The 15,063-nt window shown below is 43.3% G+C and overlaps 1 long non-coding RNA gene across 1 annotated transcript in view; it reads left to right on the top strand.

The window, feature by feature from the left end:
* Positions 1–1,697: 1,697 nt before the first annotated feature.
* Positions 1,698–15,063, top strand: part of LOC109312201 — a 16,793-nt gene continuing 3,427 nt past the window's right edge. The window contains exons 1-2 of the long non-coding RNA XR_002101734.1: positions 1,698–1,710; positions 6,865–6,869. This is a non-coding gene — a long non-coding RNA (uncharacterized LOC109312201). The remainder of the gene's footprint in view (positions 1,711–6,864; positions 6,870–15,063) is intronic.

Genomic DNA, 15,063 nt, shown 5'->3' with positions numbered 1-15,063 from the left:
TGTCCACATCCCTCCTGAAGTGCGACGCCCAGAATTGGACGCAGTACTCCAGCTGCAGCCTGACCAGTGCGCATAGAGGGGGAGGATTGCCTCCTTGGACCTGCTCAAGATGCATCTGTGGATGCATGAAAAGGTGTGGTTGGCCTTCCTGACCGCATCCCCACACTGCTGGCCCATGTTCATTTTGGCATCAATAACAACTCCAAGATCCTTTTGTGCCTCTGCACTGACGAGAAGGGAGTTCCCCAACCTGTAGGTATGGTGCTGGTTCTTCCTCCCCAGGTGCAGCACCTTGCACTTGTCAGAGTTGAAACCCATCCTGTTCTCATCCACCCACCCCTGTAACCTGTCCAGATCTAGTTGCAGCCTGTCCCTCTCCTCCAACATACCCACTTCTCCCCACATTTTAGGTTCATCTGCAAATTTGAACAGGGTGCTTTTTACCCCCTCGTCCAAGTCACTCATGAAGATGTTGAACAGCGCGGGCCCGAGGACCGAGCCCTGCGGAACCCCACTGCCCACATCCCTCCAGGTCGAATAAACACTAGGGGCACTTTTACACATGCTCCAAGGGTGGGGGAATGGTGCTTTAATTAGAGCCACTCCAAGAGCCACTCTTATTAAAGTGCCACCACATCTCATGTAGTAGCATTACCATGCTTCAAAATGGCAGCAGAGGCGCTTGAACTGCAGCTGGTCAGGCCATAGCTGGAGTAGTGCTGGAGTACTGCCTCCAGTTCTGGGTGCCGCACTTCAAGAGGGATGTGGATAACATGGACAGGGTCCAGAGGAGGCCACTCGCATGATCAGGGGGCAGCAGGGCAGGCCCTACGTGGAGAGGCTATGGGACCTGAACCTGTTCAGCCCCCATAAGAGAAGGCTGAGGTGTGAGATAGTGGCCTGTTACAAACTAGTCAGAGGGGACCAGCAGGCACTGGGGAAGTCACTGTTCCCCCAAGCACTACCAGGACTGACTAGAAATAATGGTCACAGGCTGGCAGAGGGTAAATTCAGACTAGACATCAGGAGGCACTACTTCATGGTCAGGGCAGCTAGGATCTGGAACCAACTTCCAAGTGAAGCGGTGCTGGCTCCTACCCTGGGGGTCTTTAAGACAAGGCTAAACAAACACCTTGCTGGGGTCGTTTGACCCCAGTACTTTTTCCTACCAAGGTAGGGGGTCAGACTTGATGATCTCCTCAGGTCCCTTTCAACCCTACAAACTATGAAACTATGAAACTACAGCTCACTCAAATGAGCTCGGGAACATTGATACACAAGATCGAGGGGACGTTTAGACACAAGATGTAGAAGGCTGCTGGAGCACCGCAATTGCCACACTCCAGCAGACTTAATTCATGGAGTCTGCTCTAATGTGCTGGAATTCCAATGCATTGGAGCAGCCTCCATCCTCATAGGCACCCTAGGCTACTTTGCAAAATGTGGCAGCAGCAGCACTACAACTACCAATAGCATGCCCAGTGCAATAAGTGCCTACCTTCAGAAAAAGGGACTAGGGTTCCTGTGTGCCAAGTAAACAGATGTCATGGTGTCTCTGCACTCCATGTGCACCCCTGAGTTGGGCACCCAACCTCTGAAGAGGGACAGGATTGTGGGTACAACTCTATGCTTATTCTCTATCAGCTACACTAAGCACCTCTGGATGTTCTGAATCACTCTTCAGAGGTGCCATCTCCCCCTGTTAGCTGTGTACAGAGTTTCAGGACTCCTATGAATCAAACTTTTGCAGAACCTAACTGTCTCCATCAACTCTATATGGAGCTCAGTGCCTAAACCTGTCCATTTGGATCCTCATCCTTGAGCAAACTGCCTAATTTTTAAATATTATAATATCTTAGGGAAGGTATCTAGTTTACTGATCTGGAATTGTCCTTAAGTCACACGTTACTACCCTTTAAACATAGTAAATGAAAGGATAATGGCCTGTTAGTCATCATGTAAGGGCCTGTCAGGGAACATGAGACTGTAGACATACCACAGGGACTGCAGAGTAGCAGGAAGGGAAAATGTGTAAGGGGACTGGACATGAAAGTGAGGGAGACTAATGACAAACATGGAAGGTAAGTGGTGAGACTGTAGAGGGATGTAAGGAGGTGGCAGAGGAGGAATGCAGGGGAACATGGCATGGCAGAGAAGAAGAATGTGGCTGGAGGGAGTTTCTGAAAGCAAACAAAAGGAGATATGGAGATCATTTGAATGTACAGAACAGAAAATTGTCTGGGAATATGCAAGAAAAATGTGTGTGGGACTGCTGCCTGTCCTGCCTGACAGAAAGAAGATTGCGAAGCTGCAACAGGTGAGCTCCACTCATTCCCCAGGAGATGAACAAGTGAGTATATTTCCTTCTGATCAGCAAAGCAAGAAGGGCTACACTTTTGTACACGTATCTGAGGCTGAATTTTGACCCTGAGCTGGTTACACAAATTGATGGTGATGGACATCTCCCTAAAGGTAAACAAGTATAACAGAAAAACAAAACAAAGATGACTAATTTTCAAGGCAATTTTCAAGGCTAGTAACTGCTGTTAACAAAACCACAACAGTGCTGAAGAAGTTAAAATCAAGAACTTTGTAAAAAGAATAGTGCGGCTGCCTTTTTTGGAAACAAGATTGGCAACAGAGGCTCATATTCAACTATTACGTTGTAGGAATAAGTTCAGATATGGAATTCAATGAACAACTTCCATTGTTGCCTTTCTGTGACAGACTCACTGCAGATATTTGGTCTATATTGCATATTTATTTATTTATACAAGTTTATAGGGATTGTAAAAGTAGATAATCTCCCCTGTTCTTAGTTACATGAGAAAGTACTTGTCTAACATGCTGTTGTGAAGTATCAGAGGTAATACTTAAAGATCCTATGGTGTCATAGTATACTAATATTTTACAGTCCAGTGGCTGCCAAGATTTATCTTTTAAAGGTTTGCTTGTGTCACAGTGTGCTGCTATTTTACAGTCCAGTAGCTTCCAGGGTTTATCTTTTTGCAAAAGCTCATGCAAAGGTTGCAGTGTCTTGGACAGTTTTGATAGGAAACATCCATAATCATTTAAAAGACTGAAAAGTGGTTGAAGTTTAGACACATTAATAATCTTCATTGCATTCACAGTAGATGGCACTTTTTTCCTTTGTAAATGCAGCATGACAGAGTCCACACAAGAGAGGAAAAGTTCCTAGTATCTCCTGGATTGATACAGACTGTTGAATAGGGTTGTGGAAAGATCCGTGGAAGGAAGCTTTAGTGCCACTAGGTCACTGTATTATTTCTTAACAAAAGGAAATTATTTCTGCTTTTCTTTTTCTTTTTTTCAGATTTGTTATCATCACATTTTAAAAATATAAGCACAATATTATGGCCTGGTTAACATGCCCATAAATTCCCTTGCTCCAATGATTTATGACTCAAATAGCAGTGCAACCAGAACCATTATATGCTTCCCAACGCAAATGAGCACAGAGTGGATGTGAAGGGTTAGAATATGATCTGTTCCATTCCCCTTACTCAATCATGTACTAGCCAGCAGAGCTGCATCTGCATCCCAATAGAAGCATGCAGCACAAAGCATCCTAAGAAAGTGTCTGGCTGATTCCTGGTTTCATTTTAACATAAAGAGAAACTAGGAAGCACATTTTAATATTGAGTCTGAATCTGATTCCTCATTTGTTCCTGGAGTTGCATCACTACATGCCAGCCCTTTGGTGAGGACTGTGACTTATGACAAAGCCTGAGCTAACTATTCATTATTATTTATTAATACAGAAAAAATACTTTTCAAAAGTGTGCTTCAGGAGTTTGCATTTCAACATCTGAATCTTTTACATGCATAATCCTAAATAATTTGAAACTTCTCTTCCTGACTCGTCTCTTTTTTTGACTCTTTGGACCAAAAAAATCTACAAAGAACCAGCTTATATGGCCTGCAGTTTATCTTGTTTAAGTTCTGTCATCACAGATGAAAACGTGTGCTATTAGAACAGCTTGCAATCCTGATAGGTCCATGATATTTTAGTTTTGTTACGTGCTCCTCAGCAACATGCAGGAAATCAACATAAGCTTATTTGCATAACAACTGGCTGCTTCATTCCTGCAAAATATATATGCTGTAGTTCCGTGCCATTTTATTTATGTCCACTAAATATCAAATTACAATAATATGAATCAGTACTTCCTTCCAAGCCCACTGAATTTTGGAAGGGGAAAGTTATCCATCAGCTATTACTTGGAAGGAAATTACTAATGTCCACAGCGTACATAGTCTTGTTTGTCTATGATCCATACAGATCCATACAGCTTCTATCTTTTTCATTAATCCAATATTAATCCAGTTTCTCTGATATCCTGTTTTGTGTGGCCAGATATCAACTCATTGTGTTGTAAAGTACCCAGAACATGTCTGCAATTAGGTGTTTCTCAGCACTAGTGTTTAAAAAATGTGTCATTACCTACCACAGAAATGCCTGTCCAGTTTGAAGAAATTCCTTGGTAGCAGATTTATTACTTCCTAGCAAAGCTGAACAGACTTCTTTTCATGTAAATTTTTCACACCTCACAAAAGCTCGTATCTGTCCAACCATCCCAATACAAGAATTTATACAGGTTTCCCTTGCCAATCACAGTTTTGCCAACTTCTGTTTTGAGTATCCACACTTAATATTCTATATACCATTTTGGTTACCACAGTATACAGTTTTGAGTAACCATGGTTTTCTGTGGCCGTGCATCAGTCCACCACCTGCCATTTTTCCCATAAGCCTTTTGTCTTGCCAACCAGTTTTGCCAGCCACGAGAACTTTCAGGAACCTAACCACAGCGGTTGGCGAGGGAAACCTGTACTGGATTTTGGTGTCTTCTAAGCTAGGGACAGAAATTACACATAAACTGGTATAAGTGACCAGACACCAATTCAAACCTGTAACACAACACAAGTTCACTGAACATAAACTGCTTTCAAAATGACTGAAACCAGTTTAAGATAAAACTGGGTGGATGTAGTATCAGTCTTCACTGATTTAACTTAAATCAGTTTATTGAACTTCTGTCCCAGATCCCCCTCCAGATTCAAATGAACTCACAGTCCCTCAGCATCCCAGGATGCTTTACACCTCCTCCACAAGTGTACCACCTCCACACACACAGGGTAGGAGACTAACCTGAGCCCAAGCTGTCTGGTCCAGCAGAGCAGGGAGACATACTCTTGCGCTGCCCAGCTTCTGGCCTGGGCTACTCATGTGGCTGCATTTGCAGAATCAAAAGTGAGTGTTTGTTCACTTGCTTATAGGCTCAAGCTACACAACTTAGACCAACCTGCAAAGATTGAATTGGTTTAGTCTCAGGCTTTTTGGCTGTCTGTACTTAGCTCTAATAGCAAATTTACTGATGATTTTTTATGGTTTTAACACAATGGACAGAAACATTCATTGTCTGAATGCAGTTCTTGGGATGGATCTCTAGATAAATGTTTTACATAATTGCCCTTTTCCTTTACTCCTGGCAATATATGCATAGTATGTTCATGTCAGATTATTTTCTCCAAGATCCAAGGTCCTACAGTTCTTTCAACCAACTCTGCCATTTGTTCAAGAACTCTATTCTTAAAATGACAATTTTCATTTTAGACCTGCAGGTAATGGATCTGTGTTTGCCACTATATGAAAAGCTAAATTTTCTGAACCTTTCATCTTCCACCTTTGGGATAATTTTCTTACTTGTGCTAAACTAGTGTCATTTCTATCAAAAGACTGCTGTTTTGAAATTTGTCACCAGGTGGTTCTCTAAACTTTATTAGCAGTTTCTAACTGTACCTTTTATTTACTGGACAATTCTTCAGTGCATTAAGTAGCTATTGCCATAGCAAAAGCAATCTCACAAGCAATTTTAAAGGATTTATTTTCTGAGTGCAATTTTTTTGTGAATGGACTTGCTGCTCAGGCCATATTCAACTCTATGTCAAAAAGCATCATAAAGAAGTATATCAAAGTTAAAGGTTTTCAGGAAGCTGTTTTAAATAATACTGCAGTACAAGCAGGGCAGGCTTTCAACTCTGATATCGAAGAAACTCATCTGGATGCCCAACCATATTTTTCATTGTGCAAATACCTGTCTGAGTAGTCATATAGAAAAGTGATTTCAGAATCAGGCTCCATTGGTAAATGCATTCTTTCATATCACCCCTGTTAGTCTGAAGTCAGGAAGAAAAGAGGGCAGAGTTGCATGATAGAGATTAACTGGTTAAGAGAAGCATAAGCTTTTCTAGGCAACAGCCTACTTCCTTAGATGCTCTGAGTGGACTTGGAGAAAGAAAGGATTTTAAAGAGAGCAGAATTTAAATACAAAAGAAAAGAACAGAAAGAGGGGGCATTGTTGAGAGAGGCAAAAGATCAGGTGACCTTTTCAACCCACCTTTTGCCTCTCATGCAATATGAATAAGATACTACTTTATTTGAACTCTTACGTTGTACTATGCATTCCAAAGTCTGGCTAGAGGGTTTTGCCCCTCTGCTCAGAGTCAGACCAATCACCATATTTGGCATCAGGTAGGATTTTTCCCCTATGGTCAGATTGATACAGACTATGAGTGGTTTTGCTGTCCTTTGCTGAGATGGGCATGGGGGCGGGGGAGAGGGGAGAGGGGGAATGATGACATGGTCCTCTATCTAGGATCTCTTGAGCATATATTGGCAACATCTTGGAATCAGGACATTGGCTGCCATGGTTCCCCTGCTTTACTCATGGCAGGTTCAAGTGTTAGGTCTGTGTTGTGTCAGGTTTGATGGAAGTTGTATGTAACTTTTAGATAATGGATTTGTATAGGATGGTTTGGATAGGGATTATCCTGCCTCAGGCTGGGTGTTGGACTGCATGACCTTTGGAGGTCTTTTCCAGACCTATTTCTCTATGGGTGTGCCTACACACGATTTTAAACAGGCTTAAATGTAATGCACATTAAACTAATGTGGATTAAGTGAGCATGGTGTCTACACATGGTGTTCACACATGGTGGGAATTGGAACTAACTTTAGTCCCAGGTCACTTCAGCCCTGCCATGTGCCCCTGTGGCCACCAGGGGAAGCTCCAGCCTCCAGACACATGGCTGCCAGCACTTGGCAGCTGTCTTGGAAATACACCCCTGCCCTCTGATCCTTGGCCAGCCCCTTCCCAGACTAGGAGCTGCATGCCCAGCACAGGGGCAGTACACGGAAGTTCTCTCCTTGCCCACCCTGTACCAGAGTTGCCCCTGCCCTTGCCAGCAACACCCAGCACCCTGCTGCTCCAGCATGGGGCCCTTGCCAGCAACAATCAGCACACCATGCTCCTGCTGGCCATGGTGCTAGCTCTGCTGGCCCCAACAGGCACCCCCCACCCAGGCTTCAGGACACCAGGCACCCACCAGCAGAAGCCAGGGCATTGGCTGCAGGAGGCCCTAGCCAACCCCTTCCTCCTGCACTCCCCACTCTATCCTGCCTACCCCACCACTCATACACCCCCTAACTCCTGCCTACCCCCAGCACTACTCTCAGGACACACACATGGTTGAAACAAAAAACTTTATTACCCTCACAACACCTGCCCCCATCCCTCCCCCCTCAACAGTGCCTCTCCACCACCCTCCCCAACCATCAAAAATAAAAAACCCACTTACAAGTAGCAAACTATACAGAGAGCATCTCAGCCCTGAGGGAGGAGAGGAACCCAGCCAGGAGCCCTGGGGCTAGACTGTGGATGGCCCCCTAATGGCTGGGCAGACCCAGGGCTAAATTTCCTGTGTTAATGCAAAGTAATGCATCTACACATGTGTTAATCTGAATTAACTAATCCTACTTACACTTGATACTTGATTTGGGCAATTATCAAATTTAGGCTCACATAGCCTAAAATCACTATTTTAAGCCTCATTAAGGGCATGTGCATGTGGACATGCACCTATAATGATGCTTAAATTGGGCTAATCCACATTAAATGACCATGTGTAGACATGCCCCCAACTCTATGACATTAGATCTCAGTGCAGAACCATCAGAGATGCATATAAAAACTTCCCTCTAATTAAAAACAATCTAGCATTGCCCAATTTGGCAAATTATCTAAAACTCTGAATCCCCAGAAGCCTATCCTACCATCCCTTGCCAGCAGCAGAGAGGGAACTTGCTATTTTGACTGGCTTAGGTGATAGAGCTACCAGAGCAGAGGAGCAACCCAACAGTGAGGAACAGCTGGGCCCTCTGGGGTGTGCCTCCTTACCCATTACCTGCCACTGTTGGCTGCCATAGGTGGTAGAGTCATGGGTGAGTCTCCCTTTCTAACAGAGTGAGCTAGATGGTAGCTCTCCTGGATTGGTTTGCCAGCGACGGACACTGATAACTGGGATTTCAACTAATGCTTAATAGTTAAGGCTTTCTTTAAGGTTCTGTATTTGTTCTTCCCCCCCCATAATAAAACCTGTCTTCATTTAATGTTGCTTGTGAGTTGGGAAGTTTGTTCACATTAGAGCACACAGTTAAAAGTTATTTTCCCAGGTTTCTGGGTAGGAGCTCAAGCCAGATTTAAGTAGTTTGTGTCAATCCCCTAAATTTGAACCTCTACTCTTGTTCCTGCCATCCAGTGCCTTGCAGAAGGCTTACATATAATAACCACCAGGCCATGGGCTAGGAAGGGCCAAGAATATTTCCACTCATCCTCTTAGACTTGACCCTCTGGAAAGTGAAGAGGGGAAAGATATGTCAGGTCAGAAGGCAAGGGAGGCTAAAGGAGTATGACTCAGTGAGATGGGCATGATTTGGGAAAAGAAGGGGTCCAGGGTTCAGGTTCCCTTTCTTCATTCCCCATGTCTCTTTTCCATGTTATAGAATGATTTTTAAATAAACATCACGGGGTGGGGGGAGACAGGAGAAGATATCGGAACTCCAGGCACCCTCCTCAGCTATTAGTTGTGTTTTTCTGTGACTAGTATTTCTGGCACTTACATGGAGTTATGCACCTTCCTGGATGGAATCTGATCGTAACAGAGTATAAAAGTGGTCAGCGTGGATTCCTTCTGATCATGCTCACAGGGCTTAGATGTTACAGTTTTTCAAGAATAAATAAGGACAGTTTTGTTTAAGAACTTATGCAAAAAAAATTATCTCGCTGGTTTTGCAACAATGGCCAACATCTCTCAAGTCAAATTCCTAAAGCTTTTCATATCTTTATACAAAACTATGCATAATCCGTCATTAAGCCCCCCTCCCAAAATTATATCCTTTCTTTACATTTAAAGAAAAATCACTTCTTTATGATGCATCTAGACAAACCCTTAATTTATTATTTAAGTTGACTGACTCCAAGATACTATTGCAACAAAAATGGCAACCCAGTTTTTGAACTTTCATGTTCTAAAATAACAAGAGGGTCATAATTCACATTACCTTACCAAATGAAAAAGAGTTAGTGCTTCTACCATAAGGTTCCTAACTGAATAATAGTGCCACTACAAAACTAAAATTCATGGGTCATATTATTACATGCATATAGTACATGAATTTACAAAGAAATTAGGTTCATTTAACAATCAATGCATAGATCACCAGATGTCTGATTTACACAATATACTGCAGATGGTTGCATTTAAAGTATTTGCTTTTCTATATACTACATTTTGTACCAATACTCCTCCTTTGGGCAGAATTTTTTTAAACAGCTCCCTTTACTAAAAACTCCAGGCTTCTGAGGTAGACCTATATGTTTCAGAACACATTAAAGAAAGAGATTAGTCAGCTAACCAGTTCTCAGTAAGGGCCCCTCTAGACATTTAGGTAAAGGTATAATAGGAGCTGATGCATGATTCATGCAATCACACCTGCTGCCATGCTACACATGCCTGGCATGAGGCATGATTGTGAGATTCAGCATCAGATTCAAACATGCCGTATTGCCAGTACAGGGGGAACCCCCAACTGACAGGGCTCGCTGATGGGGGAGTGCCCCATGTCACCAGGCATTGCCATGGCTGGGAGTCCTGCAGTTTATGGGCCCACAGTTGAAGGACAACCCCTTCCACTGCCATGGCAGGGAGTCCCACAGCTGACAGGGCTCCCAACCACAAGGAATGACCACACATTCAATTAATGGCATGATAAGAACAAGCCACAAAGTTATTACATAATTCTGTAGAATAACTTTATGGCTCATTCCTTGTTTTATCATGCCATTAATTGATTGAACATTTGGCTGGGTCACAATGTAAGATATGATTAATCCGTTCACATCTTAAAGGTAACATATAGATGGGGCCTCAGCTACCAGTTTGTGAACACGTACCATACTTGCACATAGACTAATCAGCAGTTTTCTTTCTTACATGCATTAAAAATTTCCCCAAAATATTTTCAAATGACTGCCACTATTTGAAGCTCTGATGTCTTAATTTTTTAATGGAATTTTGCTTTTGCATTACCTAATTGAATCTTCAAAAATAAACCAGAAAGGCAAGCTTCCTTTTTTCCTTTTTGGATTAAAACTAAATTGCTTTTTATTGCCTATGTCAGAAAGATAGAAAGTAAGTGGCTTTCTCTAGGAGAAATTTCTACAGAAATCTGAAATGATTCTGTTGCTGAGCCATTTGACTTCATAATTTGCAATTTTAACAGATTATATCTAGGATGACCAGAACTTTCTGTTGGAAATGTTGACAAAATTTTGTTAAAGCAGCTTGAGTCATTTATAGCATATACACTGAGGAGCCATCTATATATAGGCTCACACATCCTCATAAACCATCATTTTCAATGAAGTGTTACTGTGTTTACTTTCTTTACTGTGTCGAGGTCCTTTCATCCCTTTCCTGATTTTTTTCCTGGCCTAAGCCTTTCTACTAAGATCTTTGAATGCCACATAACACCTACTAGATAGGTGATGGCTGATGCCTTCCAAAGAAATTAGTGTAGTGAAACCTGATTACTATAATATAAAATTTCACTATAAGCTACATGAAGCTTTACTATAAGTAAGTATTAGTGAAACACACTGAAGGAGTTCAGGATTTTCATTCCAGTTAAATGGAAGCATAGTTCACCTATGCCCATGTTCACTTCACTATGACTATTATAAGGACTATATCATTACATTAATATACTTACCAACTAACAATACAGCAAAAATCAAATCATCTCCAGTATCACTCAGTCATTATACGCCATAATTATGCAGGTTGGTATAACTTTCACTTGAATCTCATTCTGCTTCTAAAACCTACTTCAAAAATTACATAATTGTTTTCAGTTAAAAATTGACTGCCATAAATCTTCCACTCCCTCTCTCCCCACCAACTGCTTTGCTGCTACAGGTATGCAAGGGCAAGAAACTGTGCTTTATACAGCATTCGGCCCAATAAAAATCACAAGACAGGACAAGATACTGCAGGGATAGCTTCCTCTTCCATTATCCATCCATCTCATTCCTCAAAGCAGCTGATTTCTATCTTGTACAATTCAGTGACAGTAATCCCTGTGCTAAGCAGCATCGCCATGTCACCATTAAAGAGGAGCCAGAGTAGTAATAATGTTCAAGGTGCCTTTCATAGCTCTCCTTTTAAGATCAAACCTTGGGAAATTCTGGTGAATAAGGATTTTTAAGCAACTCTTCCTGAGGAGCCAGTGTGTCTTCCTTAGGCTTCTGCCTAGCTGTTACACAGGAATCCAATGACTTGTTTTGCATCACCGTTACCTGGCATGTGGCCACAGAGCCAACCTTAGTAAAAATGGTACCCTGGGCAAACTAGTATTTTGGCACACCCCCTCCCCCCAAAGACACTGGTGCTCCTGCCATGCCTCAGAGGGGCTCCATCTGACAGGCTGCGGAGCTGGGCAGGGCACGTGCCTGTGTCAGGGATTACCACGGGGCTCTCAAAGGTAACCAGCTACATGCAGGTGAGACTCAGACAGAGTCCTCCCCATCCTCTTCCATGGGCCATTGGCCTCAGCCCAGGGGTCCCTGCATGTGCTGCTCCACCCTGCCCCACTGGGGTGAAAGCAGGTGTTGCTGCCACTTCCACCCCTGTGTGCAGAATCCCAGGCAGCCTGGCCTGCCCTGCCCTGCCCTGCTGGGCACCCCCAGCATCACACAGGGCCTTGAGCAATGCCTCAGGCCAGCACCACTTCCTGCTGCTCACGGCTCCCATTTCTCTGTGTGTTTTCTGGCAACCACCCTGACTACGACACCCTTGGCAATTGCCCGCCTCTAAGCCTGGCTCTTTGGGGCCAGTAGCCCATATGTTAGCCAAGTAGAAAACCAAGGTTTTATATCCATTATTTCCATTTTTAGCAACACCAACTACCACAGAGTGGTCTGGATGATAAGGCCATTGAACATGAATGAACTCTTCCTCCCCTCCAACATAAATACAGTATTGTCAGAAGCTGGTCCTAATGAAGATGAAATTCAGAAAGAATATTAAAGTACTCATCTCTCCTCATTAAGTATACACTTGCTAGTTAACTGAGATGAACTCTGAGCTTGCCTATAACCATGATGTTATTTTCCATTGTTAAAGGGAACTGCAGTGTAATGTCTAATGAGTTGAGGCACCACGTGTACTAGCACCAACGGTTATTGCCTTAGAACAAGTATATAAAAGCAAATGATTGATAAAGGCTACTCTTTCACTTGACTTGTGATGAATTCCCTCTTTGGCCCTTGTAAGGCTCCATTACTATAATATGTGAATGCTCCAAAGTATTTGCTGTGTTAACTGTACAACATCTCTGTGAGGTAGACAAGAGACATTGAGAGCAAAGCTACAACACAGCAAAAGAAAGCTTAGTCTTGTCAATCAAACAATAAATCCTGGGCACCTGCTCCTACTCTATGAAAAAAATCAGTTTCCTCACTTAAGACAGGCACCCTTGTTTTGGAGGACTGATTCTTTTGGGAGGAGGTGAATGTACGTGAGTAAATATGGTAATATATATCTCCACTGGGGAATCACAGGCAAAGTATTTTTAAGACGTATTTTTAATTCTATAGTACTAACTTTAACACAGAGGTGGCAATCACATCTGTATTTCTTCTTCTTAAAGCAATGAGCATAGTCAGTAAAAACAACTCACTGAAAATCATGCCTCTAGATGTATATGTATAGCTCCCCTGCCTGTGCTAGGGAGCACTTTAAGCACACCCTGTGCACCACATGCGGAAAAATGTAACATGAGTACTATTAGAGTGGTGTTTGGTACACAGCTTTCTGCTACAGGGGTGCAGAGCTGGGTACTTGCCAAAAAACAGTTATATCACATTTGGGGGCTGTAGCACATAGAATACGTATTTTGTACCTCACTACAGGATTTCCTAACATAACAGCTAGTGTTGACATACCTTGTAGGTTCTCAATTTGGATGGAGTAGCAGTAGGCAAGGAAGACCCCACTACCACCCGGCCAGAGGATCCAGCAGCTTCCTGATCTTCATGTGTTCTCCATTTCTATGCTGTGGGCTGTAGGTGCAGATGGAGTGCTCATACTGGGGGGATGTTCTTAAGGACCAGCCCATCAATTAACTAGAAAAATGACAGAAATCTAAGTGCTTAGCACATCAGTGATATAACTGAGAAAGGAAAATACATTGCCGGTATAACAAGGGCTATAAGGAACAAAACTCAGAAAAATTCTCTCCAGAAACAGGCTTTTCTGGTTATCGCCTTTCTCCATCTTCTCATTTGCAAATCAGAAGATGTGTATATCTTTGGCAGCACCAAATATGCTATTGGAGCTTAAACATTAGCATGTTCTTTTCCCCTTGGACCCCAGCAACTGAATACTGTAGGACACAAATGCTGTGGACAATTGAGAGCCTGCTGGAAGTGCCAAAAGCTCAGAAGCAATTGGTGAAGTACTAGGCTATTCAGGGCCTAGCTCTTGACGTTCCAAAAAATGATCTTAGGGTACGTACAAGCATTACATTTAGATAGTGTAACTGAATTTAGGGAACTTTAAAGGGCTGTGCAGACAAACGTTTGTAGTGTCCTGCAACCACCACGGGACTCTCAAAGGTAATTGGCCACATGCAGGTGAGACTCAGCCAGAGCCCTCCCCCACTCCCATTTTTAGGGTGTAGGTTGCCCTAAAAATGGTGCATCCAATCTAAAGATAGTTCTAACAAATAGGTCTAACAAACACTTGCATATGTTCCCAGTACAGCCCTAGGGCTGGGAAAGCCCAGCCACTGCCCACAGCCCCAGGGTTATTCTGTTTTTATGCACCCCCACAACCAATCCTGACCAGGCTATTCCCCAACCAGTCCCACTCCCCACCACCACAGACCTGCCAGCCTTCCCCGTCCCCCGCCCCAACTAACTTGTCTCTGGCTGCCCACATCTTGTGGCAAGTGGTAAATGCTTGCATGTGGCAGTCCCAATAATCCTGAGCCATGTCCATGAACGCTTGATTGCACACACAGTCTGATGATGAATAACAGAGGGTGCTTTACTAGCACCACCAGAAACCAGCAGTGAAACCACCCTGGGAACAATTTGTCTGAGTTACCTGGAAAAAAAAAAAGACAAAACCAAAAGTTCCTACTTAGCCCTTAAGTGCACTCTTGTATAAGGCAACCATCAGGGGCCCACTATGCTTGTGGTCAGGATGCTCACTCAAATCTTCTCCACTTCTGGAGACAGTTAAGTGCTGTTTGCTGATTCCCCAGCAAAGATCACTCCTCTCATTCTGTTGCAGGTATTGCTGACCCCTTTCCCAGGCCACTTCTTAGCCCCTCAGTCCCAACTCATAAGTTGCCTGGCCTTCACTACATAGCAGCCTTGAAGCTTCTACCAATTGGTCCTGTCCTGTACATACAGCCTTTTGTTTCCTCTTATGCTAGATCCCTCCAACATTTTGCAGTACTTCCTTTTTGTGTGCTGGAGGGATGATGGAGCATCCTACTAGCTTGATGTTGCAAAGAAGTTAACATAGTGCCCAAAAAGGAGCCAGGTTTCATAGTTTCATAGTAGCTAGAGTCGGAAGGGACCTAGGTAGATCATCTAGTCCGACCCCCTGCCTTGGCAGGAAAGAGCACCG

Source organism: Crocodylus porosus, unplaced genomic scaffold (genome assembly GCF_001723895.1).
Source record: "Crocodylus porosus isolate Cpor-Errol unplaced genomic scaffold, CroPor_comp1, whole genome shotgun sequence".
Classification (NCBI taxonomy): domain Eukaryota; kingdom Metazoa; phylum Chordata; order Crocodylia; family Crocodylidae; genus Crocodylus; species Crocodylus porosus.
Note: the sequence above shows the minus strand (reverse complement) of the source record. Positions and strands in the feature narration are given on the sequence as shown.